Source organism: Mirounga angustirostris, unplaced genomic scaffold (genome assembly GCF_029215605.1).
Source record: "Mirounga angustirostris isolate CCGP_5_RB_7025 unplaced genomic scaffold, mMirAng1.0.hap1 SCAF_2, whole genome shotgun sequence".
Taxonomy (NCBI): domain Eukaryota; kingdom Metazoa; phylum Chordata; class Mammalia; order Carnivora; family Phocidae; genus Mirounga; species Mirounga angustirostris.
The window spans coordinates 162,850,663-162,870,430 of NW_026991710.1; the positions used below are offsets into that span (position 1 = coordinate 162,850,663).

At 43.5% G+C, this 19,768-nt stretch overlaps 1 protein-coding gene across 3 annotated transcripts in view; it reads right to left on the reverse strand.

The window, feature by feature from the left end:
* CSGALNACT1 (chondroitin sulfate N-acetylgalactosaminyltransferase 1) overlaps positions 1–19,768 on the reverse strand; it is a 343,648-nt gene that overhangs the window by 275,731 nt on the left and 48,149 nt on the right. The window contains exon 1 of one of the 3 annotated variants that reach the window (XM_045879958.3): positions 9,871–10,602. The exons of the other annotated variants lie outside the window; for them this stretch is intronic. The gene's annotated coding sequence lies outside the window, so the exon portion shown is untranslated. Of the gene's footprint in view, positions 1–9,870; positions 10,603–19,768 lie in introns of those variants that run through there. 3 annotated transcript variants of the gene reach the window in all.

Below are 19,768 nucleotides of genomic sequence, written 5' to 3' on the forward strand. Positions count from 1 at the left end.
ACAAGGGAGGCTGTTCACAGGAGGTACAGACAGACTTGGGGGCGCCTGAGGCCAGGGGTGTCTATATGTGCCACAGGGAGATTTTGAACAAGAAACTTGAGGACTGTGAGAATTCTGCATTTGAATCTGGCTGTCCAGGTTGTTACGAAGGTCTACTTATCAAGAGAGTGGGTTAGAACCTGATTTATAGATAGGCTGACATGTAACTTTGAAATATTTATTTAGACACACGGTACCTAAGCCTCCATTTATACTCCTGTCCCAGGCCCGACAAATGTTAGGGGCGGGCTGTCCCTCCTATCCCTACGTCCAGCCACCAGACAATGTGCCATGAAGGTCTAATCAGAATGTCTGCAAATGAGTTGGCAAGCTAACTTATTTCCCTTCCTAGGGGCTCTTCTTAATTAGAAATAAAATGATTCCCAGCACTCCCCAAACTGGGTTCCTAAATTTTAGTCCCACTGGGGGTACTTCCCTCTGTCACACACCCACATACACGAGATCACAAAGATGACCCCTGTCATCACCACACCCCTGGGACTTGTGGTCTTTCCCCTTCTGGCTCTTCCAAAGTAGAATACTCACTAACTCACACTAGGGTATAAGCCCAGAAATGATGTTGCTTCAGTGTGAAACAACATTCAAGTAAAATCGGTCTAAACCACGGGTAAGTTGTAGATACGGTCTCAGGTTACTCACCTCCTGAGCCACTCCACAACACAGCCTGAGCAAGCCTGCTAATTTTGGAATCAGTCTGTCTGCCCACACTTGAGGTCTTGTTCTAAGCAGTCTTTCCAGTAAGCACAGATAAAGGATAACACAGTCCCGTTCTGCATTCAGAAGCAGGGTACTACAGCCAAGGGCCCCCACAAATCCAACAGCAGATCACCATCAGTAAATGCCCAAACATTTAGGAAATCCCTATTAGCTGTGTTTATCTACGGGTAGTTCAGTTTGGTGTCCTTTATACAGTGAAGAGCAGGTAAAACACGTTCACCCTGAACACAGCATCCCTTTGAATAACCCTGGGGAACCTGATTTGCCAACATCAGCAGCACAGACAGGCAAGAGATACGCAGCTGTGAACTATCGCAGGACCATGGTCAAGTTAAATGTCCAATCAGGATAAGCGATTTGATCTGTGCTGTGTGATTTACACGTTGTCAGACTCTCGATGATTTATAATAAATTCTACAAGTTCTGTGCGTCCTAACCTTGACCCAAATTTGTTCAGTCACAGTTATCAAAATCAGTAATCCTGCCTGATCAGGTCACCATGCCCTGGATACCGCCCACAGCCGAGGGCCAGTCATTACAGCTTTTGATGCATCAGACGCCACTCCAAATACAGTTTTCAAAAAGTGAAAACAAGATCAAAAGGCCTGACAATTCAACAATTATTAGAATTACTAAGTTTGGTAAGGGGTCATGTTCCTTTCTGAAAAGCCTTTCTACATACCAACAACAGCCAGTTAGAAAAGTTATAGAAGAGGGACATAAGATCCCTTTCATAACAAAAATTAACTACCTAGACTGAGCATTCAAAATTTGCCAAAAAGACAAAAAGGGGGGGGGCACTAATAACATAAAGGGAAAATAGAATAAATAGATATACCACATTTCTGGAAAATATAATTTAATAGTATATAGATTTCAAGTCTTTAGAAATTAACCTAAAATTTATACTAACCCAATCAAATCCCAACAATTTTTTTTTTTCTGGAACTTAGCAAAATGGTTTTAACCATCATCTAGAAAAATAACTAGATGAGTAAAGAAGTTGTTTTAAAACAAAAGCTATTGAGGGGACAGGGTAAGACCCCACCCTCTCAAATATGAAAATATAGTTTAAATTCTAATGATCAAGTGAGTAATGGCCCAGCAATAAAGGGGCCTATCAATGCAACAGAATAGAAAATCCAGACACAGATCCAAGAATAAATAACTTAATAGATCATAAAGGTGGCATTTCAAATCAAGGGGAAAAGGTAAATTAATTAACAAGTAATATTGAAGTCACTGGTTAAAATTTGGGAAAAAAAATTACTAGATCCCTACTCCAAAACATTCACCAAATTAAACTGTAGATCTAACAAAGACAAAACATGAAACCATAAAATTATGAGAATGCCAGCAAATATTTGTGTGTGTGTGTGTATATATATATATATATATATATATTTTTTTTTTTTTTTTTTTTTTTTTTTTTTTTTTCTCCTAGAGTGGGACAGGAATTCTTGCTGGGATGACTCCAGGCCCACACCAGCTCTCAGCTCAGAAAGGTGACTCCTCCCCTCCCCACACCCCTGGATCCGGAGTCTTCCCTTGTACACGGTCTCCAACTTGGCCTGAGAAGCCAAGGAAGCGAAAGCAGCAGGGCCCTGGAGGGTGGAGTGTTCTGGGCAGCAGGAAACACCAGGTTCCAATGAGGAAGCCTTTCATGTATGCTTTTCAGATCAACTGCCTCAAGAGAGCTCCGGAGGAAGAAAGGAACTGACTCTCTATCCTCTTCTCCTTCTAAGTAAATACTCACTTTTGTATCGAATCCTGTATTCAAAATTGTATATTCTTTTTCTTAAAGAGAAACCCAAGTGGCATAAGTGTGGGGCCCCACAAAACCCGAATCTGTCCTTGCATCCACGCTCCCTGCGGCAGCAAAGCTCTGACACATTCCACACACTCGGCCTCGCTGCGGCACCAACCCATTTGGAGGAGGCCCTTGGTACGTATTCGCTAAATAACTATGTGTGTATAACATGTGCATTTAGGGGTACAGTAAAGAGCACATCCTCTCAAATGAGGCAGACCCCTTAGAGCTTCAGTTCCCTTTTCGTAAAACGGGGGTTATAATACCTTGCGTGTTGGGAAGACCTAATGAGATCAGGTATACAAATATGCTAAAAACGGAATACCTAACACATGGTGATAAAAGTTTAACAGAAAGAAGGTTGGAAAAATATATGTTAAGATGGTTATTTGTGGGTGGCAAGGAAGTGAGAGTTTTTTCCTTACGTCTTCTTTTTGTCTGTATTTTCAATTTTTTTTTACTTCTTTTTGTGTTTTCTAATCTCTCAGGAGTAAGCACATAGGACTTGAGGGAAAAAAGGAAAAAAGAAAAGCTATTTGGGGATGATCCTAATTCATATTAACTAGTTCTTAAATTCGTGTTATTCAAAGTAACCTACCCCGTCCTGGGAGCTGACCTGTCATGCTGTAACGTGAGCGAGCTGCTGATGCATTCAAACCGGAGCGCAGGACCCTCCCAGGGATCCTGGTCCTTGGCCATCCCCATCGCAGGGCCTGCTGTGGTCTCAGATGGAGAAGTAAAACAGTGGGTGTTCAGTCTAGTAGCCCTTGATCTTTCCCATTCTGGGACTGAGCATGAGCCACATGTCAAGAGGAGCTCCAAAAAGGACTGCTCACGGCACCCACGCCCACTGGGAACTGTTCTTGCTCAAATGTTCCTCATCTGCAGCTCTTAGTTGCTGAGATCTTCTGAATCTGGTCGGCATGGTATTTCAGGGGAGGCTGTTTCGTCACCAGACTAACTGGTGTATCAGAACGGCTAGGAGCAGGAGGCTTGGGAGTCAGGAGGCCTGGGTTAAAGTTCTATCTCTGCTAGTTAACAGCCATACGACCAGCCTTGGGCAAATCACTTAACTTCACTGAGGCCATCTGATCACCCATACAACTTGGACAGCAGTATCTACCTACATTCAGACATCAAAATAATCAGGCATCTACATGCTTCAGTGAACTGTGAAGTGTCCCACAAAGGTAGACAGCACAGTGATGACTACCTTTACCATCCACAACAAAGGCAAGCAGACCAGCTCCTTTCCTCTGGAAAACCAACCTTGGCGAATGGCGGATGGGAAACATTGGTGCTCCATCTCACACTCCACCCAGGGATGGAGGGGACCAAAACTAGAGGGACAAAAAGAAAGTGTGAAACAAATGGCAGCACGGGGGCTACTCAGGGGGTCTCCATGTCAGGGAAGCCTCTGGGTAAGAGGGATGAAACAGACACCACCCAGCTTAGGAAGGAGTTAGAAAACTAGCAAAAGCTTAGTCTCACTTGACCCACAGGACACGCACTCAGGAGGGTGGAGGCAGCCCACAGGAGTGCTGAGCCTCTGCCACACACAGCTCTAACCATCTTTCCTCTTCCCACTCTTCGCTCAAGAGTCAAAGCTCCAGGGAGAGCAGCCAGCTGGCTGGTCAAGGAGGGGTGCCTGTGCCCAGCCAGGGCCGATGCCTGCCCCCCACCTAGGCTACACACAGAAGGGGAGTCCCCAAAACGAGAAATGATGGCAAAAAACAAAACAAACGTGCTCTCTGGAATTTCCTAAATGTGGAAATATGGGCCACATAAGACTCAGGCTCCTCCCACAGATGAGTTTCTCAACAGCTCTCCCTCACCCCTCGTTGGGACAGAAGAAGGCAGCTGGCCAGGGCAAGAGCCCTGGGAAAGGCAGCAACCCTAGAGAGAGACGGCATCGACCAGCACCCTCCCCCGGGGACATAACAGGGAATGGAGTCATTGTGGTTGCGGGACTGGAGACAGGGCCTGTGGCCTGTCACATCACCGTCTTCTCTGACTCCAAGTCCAGCTTGGTCACGTATGTCTACCTCTCACATGTGGCACAGAAATTTCCCCTAGGGACAAAATCAAATAGAGCACAGACGCACACACCCTAAGAAATGCAAACACCAAAAACAGGTCATTCAAATGCCATCTCAGTTACTTAAATGCTGTTTATTATTGTGGTTTGGATATATTCATGGTCTCGGGGCCTCTGTTTCCATTAAGAAGTACAAAAATGTGCACAGTGTCATACCTGTGACTTTTGCTCCACCAGAATGAAGTAGACATCAGTGAGGCTTCAAAACCACCAATGAGTTTTTCTCCAGTTGGCATCCCAAATGACAAACTGCTCAGCAAAACACTCACGCATCCATTAAAACCCACACGCTTCTTCTGAGCAGAAAAACTCGGGAAATAAACACACTCGTGTCTCATTCCCTGTCCTCATTAGAAATTTTAGTTTAGAAAAGAGAGTAGTTGCTCTGAAAGAGAAGCCGTCCTAAGGAAATGGTACATATGCACCCGTCACCAAAAATAATCAAACGTACAGGGCTGTACGGATGCACCAATTATTAAAAATGAAGTCAAGGCTGAAATTCTTTTCATAGAGCTGTTAATTAGCATGAATTATAAATTGAATTGTACTATTCTCTCCATGTTGTATGCCTTGGATCATTAGCACACTAATATAAATAATTCCTGCAATGTCTTCAACCATTTCTCATGTGTCAGAGAAAACAAGAGTCTCTAAAGACATGCAGGTCCAGAGGCAAAATGCCACTCTCCCATTATTTACAGTAGTCAGTGGTTTGTACTCCTTAGAAAGAAAGAAAAAGACTACAGACAGAGAGTACTGTTATTACTGTGTCTATTACAACTGTAGATCATGAAGCAAAAAATCATTGCAATTTTTCAATTGCTGACACTTCCAGGCCAATTTCTTACATAAGTCAAAAAAATGGGAAAGTGACTGAAGCAGATACTATACAATCCTTAGAGAAAAAAAATCAGGTTTCTAATAAAATATAAACACCCATACTGGCCTACTGGACTACATATAATCAGTTTCTTACATTTGTATAGTGCTCTGCAGTTAATTTTTACAGTTTAGGAAGTACTTTTACAAACGTGATCAATCTTAAGACCTTACTCATGACATCCCTCTGAAGTAGATGTTCATATCCCATATTATAGATGCCCAGGTGATGCCCTGAGAGAAAAGGACTTTGTGACTAGGTCTGTATTTAGTTCCTGGTGCCCTCAGTGGGGGCTTCTTGAGGCCTAGGTCTTCCTATGGTCTCTTTTGCTTTGATGGGTGATTCAGGAAAATAGGTCGAGTTTATTAGTGAGGTCTTTGAGGTGGGGGTGAGGAAAAGACATAGTCATGAATTCTAGTGGCAGTCACTGGGATGGCCACAGCACCCAGCAATGTGGGAGACTGACTTTTATTTCAAATCTCCATGGTCTATCGTGAAACAAAATGGCAGGCAAAAGGCCACACCCTGAAGGGGAAGGAAAGAGGCCACCACATATAGTGAACAATCCCATAAACAATGTTTTTCTACAGGTGAAATTTCTTTGTTCTATAGGAAATGTTTATCAAGTGTCTCTTATATGGCAGTGTGCCAGGATCTCTTAAGAAAATCTGGAAGAGAAATTAAGTCACATAGGTGAATGGGAACAATATCACCTTATACTTTGTATTGGCTCCTTCCCTTCACCTTATAAATTCTCCCGTCCTTGAAAAAAGAAAAATAGAAAAGAAAAGCTCTCTTGGCCCGCTATCACCTTCATGTTACTGCCCCTTTCTCTTCTTCTTTTTGTCTCAGCTGAGCATTTTTGAAAGCACCATCCATACCTGCTGACTCCACTCCACCACCACCACCCCACCCCCCGCACAATTGTTCCAGTGGCACCGCACTCTGATTTCCATCCCCACCACTCCAACAAAACCTGGGTCCACCACAGTGCAAGCCTGAGAGCACTGTTCAGCTCGGACCTAATGGGCCCGGATGGATTCCAATCAGGCCACGTAATTATGGGTAGTGGTGCGTCCTCACCCTATCAGTAAGTACTTAAGATCATTCATTGACAAGTCACAGTTAAATGTGGATCTGAGGCTCCTAACGGAGTGTGACAGTTCTGAAACACACTGTCAAACCTCTGGCACTCTACCCATCCAACAAGCAGAGCCTAGAGGCCCCTGCCCTTCAACCTGGCCTGACCAGTAGCGCATAGCAGAAGTACGGCCATGAGCCTTCCAAGGCTGTCGTAAAGACGACGTCGTAGCTTTCTAACCTGGTTCTCTTGGGATGATGGTTTTTAGAACCCAGCTACTGCGGTTCTACCATGGTTACATGAAGAGGGACTCCAGGTCCTCCGCCCCAGCTCAGCTCCCGGTCAACAGCCAGCACCAACTCGCCAGCCAGGTCAGTGCCATCTTGGAAGAGGACCTGTGGCCCTCCCCACTCCACCCCACATTCCCCAACTGCCCCCTGCCCTTGAATGGCCCCAGCTAACTTGCATGATGCGCATGCTTTCCATGCCAAGCTCGGCCCAAAGTGCCTATCTCGGACTCAATAAATGACTGTTGCTATTTTGAGCCACTATGTTTTGGGGAAGGTTTACTATGCAGCAATAAATAACTGATACACAGGACCACAGAAGACTCTGGCTTCTACTTAAAAATTCTACAAGAAAGACGGTGAGAATTTTCTATGTATTAAACCCATTAGACAAAACACAATGCTACATTTGAGAGACAACCAGAAAACTGCAGGTACAAATTTACTAGAATCTGAATAAAACTATGTTTCAAAAAAAAAGGTCACAAGCAGTTATTTTCTAATCGATGGCTTAATGTTGATGGGCAATTAATACAGGAATACTTTTGGAATCAATTTCTAAAGTAACAGAAAATATAATTTTACAACCTTTCTTTCCAGGAGGCAGCATTAATTGCATTTATAGCCAACTGAAGCTGTTTTTAAATCTTTATTACCCAGATTAGTTATCTATATTGTTATAAATTCATCAATTCCTCTAGTCTAGTCCAGGTCCCAGGGCATAGATTTCTCTACTATGGTCCTTAACTCACTATTTCTGCAAAGGAAACATGATGGAAGCAACTGCAAGGATGACATATAGAACTATTAAATAGTAAACAGCTCGCATTTCTCCTAACTCAGAATGTGGCTACAGTTTACCAAAATGAAAAAAATAGAAACCATATATAAAACAACAGCTGTTTCCTTATAAGCAAAGCCCACTTGCAATAAACTGCAAGAGATATTCAAATTTGTTTGATCATAATAGAACTGTTTAAAAATACATGGCTGGAATTCACATTTGCAGTTTGCAGATGGAACAATAAAGACACTCTGAATTAATAATTAATATGTTATTCAAATCCAGTAGGAAAGGAGATGGTGTGTTATGCTCCCTATCTCACCCTTTTTGTCCTTCAAGCCCTGGGCCTTCCTGTGGCCTGCTTTGCTCAATGGTGACTCGAGAAGTTAAGTAGAGTTTGCTGGTGAAGCGTCTGAGCTAACCGCCCCGTGCAAGTCCCTGGGGATGACCACAGGATTCATCAGTACGGGAGACTGAGTTTATTAAAAAGATCCTCGGTTTATTGTGAAAAAAAATAGGGCAACAGGCCACATCCTGAGGTAAGGGAAAGAGGTCTTAGCCTCATGGCTAATCCCCCACACTGCAGATGGTGAGTGCAGGTTCTCTCCCAGCAGAGAGGGCAGCTGGTCATGTGGGGGATCCCTCCCTGAAGGCTACCGAGTGGGGCTTCCAGGTCTCGCTGCCTCAGACAACCCAGCCCGCTTCAGCTAGCATTTTGTACCAAAAGGTAAAATCTACTAACCAACCCAAACTGGACCCAATTTTTTTAAAAAATGTAACCCACCAATTCACTTTCACCACAGAATAACATTTAAGAAAGAAATCCACTAGGGCTGTTAAGACCAAATGACAAATTTCACAGGTGATCAATGGCCTGGACCACTGGGTGGCAGCCATTCAGGCTTGCTGCCCCAAAGCCCGAAAGCAAACCCCCTCTCTTTGTTCCACCAGCCTCAGGGAAAGCCCTAATGATGGGCCATGCCAGCTCTGAGAGGCCTAGGAGGGCCACCAAGAGCTGACCCAAATGATGACCTCCCTCTACTGCCTCCCAGCCATGTAGCCTTGAACTAATGACGTGACTTCTTTAGCGCCGGTTCCTCGGCTGTAGGATGGAGAATACAAGACCTGCCCATAACTTTGTGAAGAGCCAAGGCACAATGCAGTGGTTCTCAAAGTGCGTCCCAGGATGAGCAGCATCAGCGTCATCTGGAAACTAGTTAGAAATGCGAATCCTTGGGGACCAGAGTGGACCCACCGTATCAGAAACGGATGGGTAGCTGTAAGGAAGGGAAACTACCCTGCATCTTAAACAAGCCCTGTTGGTGTCACACTGAAGTTTGAGCACCACCATGCAACTGTTCATAAAGCACTTTGCACAGTGCCGGGTGTATGTTCATTGTTCAATAAGGGATAATTCACCATAGTTACAAGTAGCTGAACTCATCCCTTCTCTGCAATGCAGGTAACATGATGTCCTACCTACAGTGAGCTCCATGTCTGGGATGAAGACACTGGAGATGGTGATGATGATAATAAGAATGATTAAATGGAAGGGGGACAGAGACCAGAAGATGCCCAAAGTCATGGCTGAGAATTTATAAGACTACCTCAGTAAAGTGGTGCCTCTGAGGCCACCTGGAACAGGCCTAAAAGGATCTTTGCATACAGAACTTTTCTTTCTTTTAGTACTCGTGGCCATGACTCCTCATCACTCATCCCAAGAGCTCCGGCCACTTAAAGAGACGTTTTGGGATCCCTGGTCAAAGGCCAGCTGCTGAGCCTTCACATGGCCACAAGAATCCAACAAAGAAAGCCCGCATCCTGAAAAGGCGCCACCTCCCCCAAGTCTGGCTGAGCTTGCAATGGGCCAGAGAGGGAGCACGGTCACCTCACACAAGAAAGACTCTTGGGCTCAAGCATGGGAAAATCAGATGAGTCTGACACTCTGGGCCCTCTGAGCCTTCACAGAAGGCATGTTCTGCTGCGCTATTAGCATCTATTAGGCTTGCAGCCTCTTGTCAGCTCAAAACTTGCCAGCAGTGAGTCTCCCTCCAACCCTGCCCCAGGCTCTTGTCCACAAGCTGGTCATGTGCCTGTTTGTAATTTGATCCATTCCCTGCCCTTCCCTTGCAAACTATCTTTTCCATACTCACTTGCCAACTGGCTCGAGCAAGGTTTAAATAGAAGATTGGAGGATGGGAGAGAGGAAGAAGCCAGAGTGTTTCTTCCCTTTCCTCTCTCTGCTTTGGACGGTATCTCCAGCAGTGGCTTTGTCTTCTCCACAGCTCCAGCTCCCACCAGATAGGCCTCCCTCCATGGTCCCGGCTGCTTCTAGGAGCCTGCATGGAGACCCAGCTCTTGGTCTCTGATAAAAACAATCCCCTTCTCTTTGTTCCACCAGCCTCAGGGATGATAGTGATTTCCTGCTATTGCTAATCTCTGGGTGACCTCATCATCCCCTACTTGGCTGCCAGATCCTCCAAAGACTTTTGTAACTAAGTCCTGGTATTAAAAGCCTTCTGTTTGAATGGGCCATGACGAATGCAGCCCGTTCTCACAGTTTCAGTCTGGATCATGCCTTACCTGATGTCTGCTCAACTGACTCAGGCCCCTACCGGAGACGGTCTTTGGAACTACATTTTCCCACGGGGAGTCCCTGTTCACTCACATCTAGGTCTTTAGTTCTTACCTGTGTGTAATCAACCATGTTTGATACCAGCCCACGCAATGGCCTGATGGCGGCCCCAGCCCCGATCACCCAGACTTCACCTCCATCTGACCCCAGCTCTCATGGGGGCCAGCCAAGCTCTACTGGCATTTGCTACCTATCCCACCTTGCACTCAGTAACAATGTGAGCACATACACTGAGGTTCTCAGTAAATGTTTACATTTAAAATATTTCTAGGAGCAACCGTATACCATTAAGGGAGTAGGTTAATCAGGTGAAAGTAAACTTGTGACTTGAAATAACTATCCAACTGGCCCCAAACTCGCCTGATATTTTCACAACTCTCCACTTCCTTTTGGCTAGAAAGATACAACAGATGTACAAACTAGAGTCAGAACACAGTGTTCCAGAAAGTGATTATGATACTTTTGGCAACTACCCACATATGGGCAGTAAGTACAGTATTAGCGTCTATACTCACTTGATACTTCTTGTTTTGTAGAGAGATCTGCCCCCATTTCAGGTCTTACGTTCCAAATGAAATCACCGAATTATCCTTAATGGCAAACCTTAGAAAGCACAACTCTCATAATTAATTTTTCAGAAAGTTAAAAAGTTAAAAAAAAAAAAAAAAACAGAGATAACCGGATATAACAAAGATCATGGTGGTGTTGACCTGGGATTGGAGCCGGGACTGGCAAATACGATGGCTTTCCCAGGGGGACAGGCACTGGATTTGTACATATATTCGGTTAGTGTCCATGATGTCTTCTAGAAAGGGAAAAGGTAGGGGTTTCCTTAAATGTTAAGTAAACGGCTGGAAGTGATGACCACCCTAATGAGTGCTTCTGAGCCCTTGTACAGTTACTCAGCTCCTTCCCAATCTGCCCTTAAGCAAATGCAGGCAGCTGTCTTAAGAAAAAAAACATTAATAAAACAGCAGACACAGGCAAAGGCACAGAATTACAGGTTATTTTCTAAAATGATCCACTGCACAAACGCAAAAAGTCCCCAAGAGTTTGTGAGGCAAAGATGGCAGCCAGGTGCATGGCATCTGCCAAACAGCCCAGGCCCCTCCCATCTGACAAGCCTGGGAGACCAATGCTGAGGAGCCCGCTAGCTGACACAGAAATCCCGTCTCGCTTTGAACTTAGATGCCAAGGGTCTAGTATTTCGACATCACCTACCACCGCGAACTTGACTTGGTGTCAATTCCTGAGAAAATCTGTCTCTAGTAACATTGATGTGAAATTCAGTACATTTTCAAAGTACCTTGTTATTATTTTCCTGAATCCAGGGACTCAATTTTAAATGTCTACAGAATCGGAAATAATTTAAATCCTAACAACTTAATTTTAAAAATAAGAATTTGGACTCTTGTTATTTCTTTCCACTCAAGTTTCTGGATGATTTCATCCCTGAAAAATTACAAAAGGGAAAAAATTCAGCTAGGAAATTTTAGCAAGTGGACCTTGTCTGGGCTCTTGTCTTTGCTCTGCCACTACCTACTCCTATGACCATGAGTGTATTTGTTAATCTCTCTCCTGGCCCCACTTTCTTCCTTGTAAACAATGTGGTTGGACCCATACAGGCCTAAAATGTTCCTATTAAAATAACTGTACAATTGGCTCCAGAATAATAACCTAAGAAATGCAGATTTTAATTCAAGGTAAATTTGAAGTATAAGGAAATAAGAACACGGGCTCTTAGAGTTCTATCATTATTCTGGAGGCTACACTGCAGCTGGGGGCAGAGATTGTGAATAGAAGAGAAACAACAACGTGAAGACAAAGGAATTTATGTGATGTAGAAAAGCTTCCAAAAGTTACAAAGGTTTCATTTGATGTAATGCACATGTCTTGTTTTGTTGTTGTTTTTTTTTTAATTTGGAGTCAAAAGCTTTCTCCTTCAGCACAGAAGATTTTGTAATATTTCTAAATGATCTAGCCCAACAGCATCTGAGGAAGAAAAAAAATCAAACATTACGCTGCGTGAGCTTTCATCCTGTCACAAAGCCATTAGAGCTAATGAAAAACGATGACATTGTTAAGTTTTATTTATAGTTTCTTCTTAATAAAATGAAAAATGAACAGAAAAACACTCTGAATATAAATTTTTAAAGACTTTAAAGTTCTAAGACCAGTAGCAAAAATATATATGTAGACATAAGCCTATAAATAGTCTTTTTTTAAAAAACATGTGGAAAAGATTCCTTTTGGCTCCTGCTGAGTTTTGCCTTTGTCCAAGGCCTCATAAACAATTAGATGTCCTGCAGTCCAGGTCACTCTCATCAGGAATGTGGGGCTCTAAAAGTGTAAAAAAGGGTCTGTCTCCAATTTCAACTGTATACAATCTGCCCTAGACACCACTGACTAACCCCCAGGGTCACCCAGTAAAGCAAGACACTGTGTGTCATATTTTTTAAGTCACCTACCCTCAAACCAACCAACAATGTGTTACCCTAAATTAGGTCTAGGAATAGAAAAGAGAAAAAGAACATTTGTTTAGCCCTTACTCCCAAGGCTTCGCAAGCTTTACCCCATCTAATCAGACGCGTGTGCCCAGAACATCCTACATTTTTTAATCCCTACATCATACTGTAACAATAACAGTAACATTGTTATGTAAACAGCACTTTGAGCAGGGGGCACATTTTTCTAGTAAAGGAGTAAATATTTTAGGGTTTGTGAGCCAAGGGGCACAAATGAGGATGTCCTGTAAGTACTTACATAATAAGAGAACGCACACATTTCCTCAAATTTGTTATTGACAAAATTCAAAAGACAGTAACAACAATTGAGTAAAACCTAGATCTAATGAGGAAGGACAGAATTCTTTTGGGAGGGATAACATTTTATTTAATTGAGTCTAGAATTAGCACTCCCTATCATCAGATCGATTGCAAATATGCATCTGCAAAAGCCATTCTTAGCTTGTGCATAGTGCAAAAACAGACAGCAGGCCAGATTTGCCCACAGTTGGCCAACCCCTTAAAAAGGTTCTCACTAATCATTCATTCAACTAATATTCATCATATTCCTTCAGTTACTCTTCAGAAGAATTTTGATAAGTATGTACCACGGGGTGATGGGGATACATAAATGGGTGAGTCGGGGTCCCCCGTACCAGGAATCTGAGCATGACTTAAAGGCAGGTCTCCCCAAGGGGCCATGATAGAGCTGTATTTGAGGCAGGTGAGGGCAGGGCAGCACAAGGAGGAAATGGCCACCTCTGCCTAAGATAGACGGGGCTGCTCCAGGGGTGAGGAGCCCAAAGTCCAGAATGAGACTGCCTGCCTTCAGATCCCAGCTTCCCATTTGCTAGCTGTGTGACCCTGCATTAGACACTTAACCTCTCTGTGCCTCCATTTCCCAACTGTAAAATGAGGATGATCATAATGGTGCCTGCCCTCCAGGTACCACAAGAGGGTTGTTGGGAGGACTCCACAAATTCATGTAGTGTTTAGAGCAGTGACTAGCACACAGCAAGCACATGCAAATGTTAGCTGCTCTCATCATGACAGAGAGCACTATGATGGAGCTGAGTCTCAAATGATGCGTGGGAATTTTCTAGCAAAACAAGGTAGAGAGAAAGGCAGAAGACAGTGCATGCAAATGAATACAAACATGAAAAGCAACCCTGAGTGGTTTGGTGTAGCTCAAAAGTGCAGGGGCTTGAGAGGCAGGCGATGAAGATGGCGTGAACAGACCACAGAGGGCTTATGTGTGCCATTCATAGGAATTGGTCCTTGATCCCACATCAAGGGATGTGTGAGTTTTAAGCAGCTCAGAGCATCAGCACTGTAGGATCTAGCAGTAGAGTAGAGGATGGCCAGGAGGAGGCAAGGATGGAGACAAAGCAACTAAATATGCGGTGAAGGCAATAGCAGCAAAGAGAGATGACCATAGCCCGAACGAGAAAACTGGTGGCGAAGGTGTGGAGGAGGGGAGGACTTGGGAGCCATGCAGAAGCAGTTTCAGTCTTAGTGGCCCTTAGCTCTAGGTGCCAAGGGAAAGGAGTGAGGAGGAGTCCAGAAAGATACCCAGATCTCTGGCCTTGGTATACCGTGAATGGTGGGACTGAGCCCCAGTGTGGACTTCAGGTGGAGGAATGGTAATGGCAGGGAGGGGATCCAGACAGAACTGTGAACCAGATCGCGGGGGGGGGGGGGGTTGGCCATATCCTCGCAAGGCAAGTAGGCATGAAGTACCAGGGCAGGGCAGAAGGGGAACAGAAGGAAGAGCAAGAGTGATGGTCAGGAAAATCTGGAGACTAAGCCAAGTGCAACAGGGGTAGGGGTGGGGCATCAGAGAGTGAGCAGCACCAGCGCTCCTGGGAATGGGACACCAACAAGCACCACGCTGTGGGCCCAGCTGCTTCGAGGACCTTGCTGGGACTGAGTGGAGTGGGAGGTAAGGAGCTCACTTTGGGTATGCTGACTTCAAGGAGCTCAAGAAAGAGATGTATCCAGGAGTCTGGAGTTCAGAAAAGAAGGTCTGGAAATAGAGATTCGAGGGTCATCAGAAAATATGTGGAGGGGGATGCCTTACCCTGGAGAGAGGAAAGAGAATGAGAAGGATACTGAGAGAGAACTATCTAAACAGAAAGGAAAATCAAAGGGAAGTGGGATCCTAGGAACCAACGAGGAAGGTCAAGAATGAAGTAGTCCTGCACGGACAGTCAAACGCAGCAAAAGAGTCCAGGAAGATGGAGGCCCAGCACATCTCCAGACTTCGCAATTAGAAATTCACAGTGAGAGGGGTCAGAGCAGTTCGTAGGAAAGCTTGAACTTCAGGCGGCGAACAGTGAGTCAGAAGTTATAAGGCGGCAGCCAAATGTAGGCTATTAGAATCCCACTTCTGGGTGTATCCAAAGGAAATGAGAACACTATCTCAAAGACATATCTGCACTCCCATGTTCACTGCAGCATTACTCACGGTAGCCAAGACGCAGAAACAACCCGAGCAGCCACTGAAAGACGAATGGATAAAGAAAACCTGGTGTATAATTGCAATGCAATATCACTCAGCCATTAACAAAGAAGGAAATTCTGCCATTTGTGACAATATGCACGGACTTTGAGGATACTATGTTAGGTAAGATAAACCAGGCAAAGACAAATCCCTTATGTTCTCACTTGTATGTGGAATCTAAAAGAGCTGAACTCACAGAAACAGAGTAGAATGGTGGTTGCTAGGGGCTAGAGGGTGTGTGAAACAGGGAGACATTGCTCAAAGGGTACAAACTCCCAGCTACATGATGAATAAATTCCAGGGATCTAATGTGCACAATGGTGAGTATAATTAACAATACTGTCTTACAGACTTAGACCTTAAACGTTATAACCACATGCATAAAAAAGGTAATTATCTGAGGGGACGGCGATGTTAGCTAACGTTACTGTGGTGATCATTTTGCAATAGATATGTGTATCAAGTCAGCACAATTGCACACCTTAAACGTACATGTGTTATATGTCAATAAAATCTCAGTAAAGCTGGCAGGGAAAACCTCTAGGTTGTTGGGAGGGGCCAGGGGGAGGCAGTTGTGAAAGAGAAGTCCCATGAGGTGTCCACAGTCATGCCATCTTTTTTTTTTTTTTTTTTTTTTTTTCAGATAAAGAAAGACCCAGATATTTGTCCAAGGTCCCTCAGCTAAAAAGTGGGAATATGGAAATTCAGTTCCCTGCCTGCTGGCTCCAAGACCAATGCTCTCTCTACCCTAACACTTTGGAAACATCACGTTTTTTATTAGAATGTAGGAGAAAACCTACAGCCAGGGATAATGGGAATATTAACAATAATGTACTCTGTTAATGCCTTTAAGTTTTCCACGGCAATAAAAATACTGGAATAGGCACGTAGCATAGGGCATAATCTCAACAACATTCATACAACCCTCCCGTACGGACATCTACATTGGACAGAAAATGAAATTGAGGCTCACAGGCTCAGTAACTCGCCCAAAGAGAAACAAGGATTGAGTGAGGGAGCAGTGATTCCAGAAGAGGTCAATCTGGAGGCACTGTTGGGACTCCTTTAAAACTTAGGTAAGGGGCGCCTGGGTGGTTCAGTAGGTTAAGCATCTTCTTTCAGCTCGGGTCATGATCTCAGGGTCCTGGGATTGAGTCCAGCATTGAGCTCATTGTTCAGCGGGGAACCTGCTTCTCCCTCTCCCACTCCCCCTTGCTTGTGCTCTCTCTCTCCTTCTGTCAAATAAATAAAGTCTTTAAAAAATAATAAAATAAAAAAATAAAATAAAACTTAGGTGCGTACCTCACACCTATCAGGATGGCTACTATCCAGAAAAAAAAAAAAAAACAGTAAATAAACAAAAAACAAAACAAAACAAAACCTCAGGAAACAATACATGTTGGGGAGGATATGGAGAAACTGGAACCCTTGTGCGTTGCTGGTGGGAAAGTAAAATGATGTAGCTGCTGTGGAAAACAGTATGGCTGTTCCTCAAAAAAAATTTTTTTTAATTGTCATATGCTCCAGCAATTCCACTTCTGGATAGGTACCCTAAAGAATTGAAAGCAAGGTCTTAAAGAAATATCTGTATATTCACATTCACAGTAGCATTATTTGTAATAGCTAAAAGGTGGAAGCAACCCAACTGTCCATCAACAATGAGGAGATAAACAAAATGTGGTACATACATTGGGATGGAATATTACCAGCCTTTAAAGGAAATTCTTTTAATCCTTTAAAAAAAGTTAATATGCTATAATGTAGATGAAGCTTGAAGACCCTATGCTAAGTGAAATGAACAACTACTGTATGATTCTACTTATATGAGGTTTCTAAAGTAGTCAAATTCATAGAAACAAAATAGAATGATGATTGCCAGGGGTTGCCAGAGAAGGGGAATGAGAAGCTATTGTTTAATGAGTACAGAGTTTCAATTTTGCAAGATGAAGAAGGGTTCTGGAAACGGATTGCAACTATATACTTAAAACTGGTGAAAATGGAAAATTTGATGTTATGTGTATTTTGCCACAATTAAAACAAAAACTTAGGTATTATTTCTTACTTTAAAATAAGAAATAAGGCACAGAAAAGTTATTTTTTTATTATATAAATCATTTACTGCAAATCTGGACCTAGATCCTAAACCTCTTACTTGTAAGATCTTATTAGATAGTGCTCATGGTTTGGCTTTCAACTTTGACTCTGACCTGAGGTTAAGCAAATCATTATAACTTGTTGCCATGGTCCTTCCTTATGTACATACCTTGCCTGGAAATTTTTTTTTTTCCTACAGAATCAGGCTAATTACCTTCCTTCTCTGCACCTCTTGACTGATATCTGTAGTGTTTTTATACTACTGTCGATCTGTCTACAGATAACAATACAATAGACCCGATATGGATGTATGACAGAGGCTTCGTCACCACCTCACATAATAGGTGCTTGGGGAGCACCTATTATGTGACCCACAGAATGTATCTTTAGGGGTAAACTAAGAATCCGCCCTCATGTATACTGACAACTAATTGAGCTTAAAACATAGTATGTTCCCATATTTTTCTGTAATCATCTTTTCTTTCTTGAACAAAATTGCTAATGGCAAAAACTGAACACATGCTAAAAACTTAAATGACTAGACTACCAGAAGCTGTTGCTCTGGAAGAAGGCAATCCAATTGCTAGAAATAGACAAAATTCTTTGAAACCCTTGAGGTGGCTTTCTTACAGTGAGCTCCCACTGTGGCAGAGACTGCTAGCCACCCATACAATATCCATCCTTCTCTTTTTTTCTTTGTAACAGAACATCTGTATTTTTGAGGGAGGCAAAGTATCTGGGGAAAATTACCTTTTCCACATCCCTGGAAAAGAGATGGCCAATAAGATGTTGATGGAAGTCCTTAGGCTGGATTTCTAAGAAGGAATTTAAAAAAGAGCTTATTCAACTGGCAGGTACCCTTTTGACCTTCTACCCTTTATCCTTTTTCCTTCAGTCTGACAGATATGATGGCTGGAGCTGCAGCAGCCATCTTGAGCCCATGAAGGAAGGAAACCAAGAGAATCTCAATTACTCGACATCCTTAAGACACCAAGGCAATGTCAGCAACTCTACCTCTAGTCTTCTTGTTAAGAAAATAAGCCCTTCAGAGTTCAAAATCATGCAGTGGTGGCGGAGGGGTCTGCACTCTCAGCCAAATGCAAGTCCTAAGGAGGTCTTGGTATATAACTATACTTAGGATCCTGAAAAGATCCTCTAACTCTGTGAAGTAAGACAATCTGTTAGAAATAAATGATGCTAATGACAATGGTAATGATGGCATTAACCCTTATGAAGCACATTGTAGGTAGAAGGCATGGAGGCACAGAGAGGTTAGGTAATTTACCCAAGGTCTATTGGCTAATAAATGGTGAGGCTGGGCTTTAAATCCAAGCAGCCTGGCTCCAGAGTACATGCGTTTAACTACAAGACAACAATATCAAACACAACAAACTAACAGACATTGCACAAACCAATCTCCACAGACATGCTAATCTTGAAGAAGCTTTGTCAATTCATTAACGAAAATTCTTATTGTATGTCATCCCTAAATTGCTCCTCTACTTGAGAAATTATTTCCTGTAGGAACTGAGATTCTTGTAGCTCTGGCAAAACATCTGACTGGTTTCATAGCTGCTTTATATGTCATCATAAATACTGCTTAGATCGTTACCATAGTGTCCTGATAGAAATCCCTCCTTACCACCACCCACTACAAGATTAGTCTCCCAAAAGTGAAGCTCTGATCATATCACACCCTTCACCAAAGTCTTCACTGGATCTCTGTTACCTGAATAAAGTCCAAACTCTTTAACCTGTATCTGCTTCCCACTCCTTTCCCTCCTCCCCACCTCTCCCTTTCACACTCCAAACCCTCCAGCCAAACTGAGCCCCTGGTTGTGCCCTGTATTTCCCTGGGATTTCCCATCCTGCACCTTGGCATATACTATCTAGTCCACCTGGATGCACATCCTCTCTCATGCCTCCCCCAGCCCCATGTGTCCCCCACCAGACCAAATCCTCAAGACCCAAGTCAAAACCTTGTGTGCCACATTGATGGCTCCTTCTGGACAAGGACTGAGCTGTCATAGTTCTGGTCGAGAAGGAAAAGCACTGGGTTTTAGGGTCTCCTGTAAAGAGAGTAAATGTAGCCCAGCCCTGCAATAGCCCCCACTTAAACCAGAGCAAGGACTAGGATCCCTCTCCTGCCCCCTTCTCACCCTCACCCTCCTCAGCCCCCTTCCTGGTGTGTTCTCACTTCCCTCCATATTTTAGCTGATCAAAATCAACACCATGAACATTCTTTGAGCTAAAAATCGTTCCCAAAGGGAAACTTATAACCCTAAGGATCTGTAGAAAGGGGCAGGAGAAGGCCA